This window comes from Solanum lycopersicum, chromosome 3 (genome assembly GCF_036512215.1).
Source record: "Solanum lycopersicum chromosome 3, SLM_r2.1".
NCBI lineage: Eukaryota > Viridiplantae > Streptophyta > Magnoliopsida > Solanales > Solanaceae > Solanum > Solanum lycopersicum.
The window spans coordinates 44,937,268-44,939,474 of NC_090802.1; the positions used below are offsets into that span (position 1 = coordinate 44,937,268).

The 2,207-nt window shown below is 30.4% G+C and overlaps 1 pseudogene; it reads left to right on the top strand.

Moving 5' to 3' along the window:
- The first annotated feature begins 241 nt into the window (after positions 1–241).
- On the top strand, positions 242–1,719 carry LOC101265705 (uncharacterized; annotated as a pseudogene).
- Positions 1,720–2,207: the final 488 nt, after the last annotated feature.

A 2,207-nucleotide genomic window follows, 5' to 3' on the forward strand; every position in this document is an offset into this window, starting at 1 on the left:
AAAATGTTTGACAAAATTTAAAATATTCTTTTAAAAAGATTAAAAAAAATTAGAACCCCCCTAGGTCCTTTTTTTTTAGTTAAAAATCATTTAATGTTATTTGTCTTAGAAATGCTTATCCAAACAAGGTCTTAATTAATATTATTCCCTTTTTGAATTAAGCTTGTGTTGAAGTATATGGAAAAACTCTATAAAGGATGGTGTTTGTTATAAGAAAAGAAATTATATGAGTAAATCAATAATGAGTCATAAGATTTTGTTCCTTTGTCCTTTATTGGTGTTAATATTGAACCAGAAAATTGATGTTGTGGATTATTCAGTGACGAATACGGTTGCAAACACCCCTGGAGGCGCCAGTTTCAACCGAGATATCGGAGCTCAATATGGTCAGCATACACTGGCAGCTGCCGCTTCCTACATATGGAATATCTTCCAACAACAGAATTTTTCAGCTGATCGTAAAAATGTATCAAAAGTAAGCTTGTTCATCGATGACATGAGCGGATTAGCTTTTGCTATCAACAATGAGATTCATGTTAGTGCAAGGTACACAGAAATAAGCACATGTCTTAAACTTACATATAAAAAATTTCTTGTTCATCGATGACATGAGCGGATTAGCTTTGGCTATCAACAATGAGATTCATGTTAGCGCAAGGTACATAGAAATGAGCCCATGTCTTAAACTTACATATAAAAAATTAATTAATCGATATATACATGCACCTTTATAAAATATAAATCTTACTTTATATTATATATAAACACTCTTAATTAGTTATGGCTCAGTAGACAAGATATGCACAAAGTTGTATGATGTCCATGTATGTTTATTAAGTTTGTAGGTAGAGGTGCACCCCGCTCTGGTAAGTGGGGGTGTACGTGCACCTGTTAACTTAATCTAAATAATTAAGTATCTTGAAAAATTGACAAAAATTAGAATATAATAACCGTACATCCAAGGAAAGCATATGAAAGCTATTGGTATAAGCTAGAGGAATCATCACATGACCAAGATTTGAATTTTTGTTTCAAGTATAAATAGTTGAAAACATAATATTCCTGGATTCACCTCTCTTTGTATATCACTCAAGTTCGATTCCCCATATCCTCATTTTTGTTATGTAATATGACTTCTCTATTTTGTTTTTAATCATGGTCATCTAAGCTCTAATTTCGTTAGAAAAAAAGTTCATTTTAATTCAAAAGTATTGTTATGAAATAACTTCTCCATTTTTTGGCTTAGGTTTCATTATTAATTTTTGTTATTGCATTCCCCAATCATCGACAAAAAATAATTTTTGTATTATTCAAAATTTGAATGTTACATTTGTGTTTTCAGGTTCATCCAAGGTTACTCTGGGGATGTAAAGAGAGAGATCACAGGTGTATTATACCAGGAAAGTGCTCACATTTGGCAGTGGAATGGTAATGGTAAGGCTCCTGGAGGATTAATTGAAGGGATCGCTGATTATGTGAGACTGAAAGTTGGCCTTTGACCAAGCCATTGGGTGAAACCAGGTCAGGGTGATCGTTGAGACCAAGGCTATGATGTTACTGCTCAATTTCTTAGTTATTGCAACAGTTTAAGAAATGGATTAGTGCCACAACTTAATAAAAAAAATAAGAAATGGTTATAGTAATCAGTTCTTTGTTGACTTACTAGGAAAGACAATTAATTAACTTTGGAGTGACTATAAAGCTAAATATTTCATTTAACTTTACCTATGTACAAATATTACAAGGCTAAGCTTGTATGTGTGTCATGGTTTTATTGAAGATATTATAGTGACAATCATAATATAATAAAAATAAGCTTTCAACGGGCTAATTTCATAGTTATTTCTTTGTGACTAATTGGTTAGCAATTTCAGTGCAAGCATCCATGTTTATTTGTTGAAATTACTTATGATTCAGAGTTGGGTATTAAATATTTTTAAATTATGCGAAATTCATGAACAAAAATGTCAATATTTAATAGTTTGATTTAAAAATATCCTTATAATCAATAGTTTGATCAAAAAATGTCTCTATTGTCCTTTTCATTATTAACACAATAAACTTCTAGTGACAGCTCTTTTTATTAGCAAATACTTTCCCTAGTTCAATTTGAAAATATTAAGAAATAAAATACTTCTTATTTTGATAGATTTTTTATTGTTATCTGGATAAAAACTAATGATGAAGTTAGTATGATCTTATATATA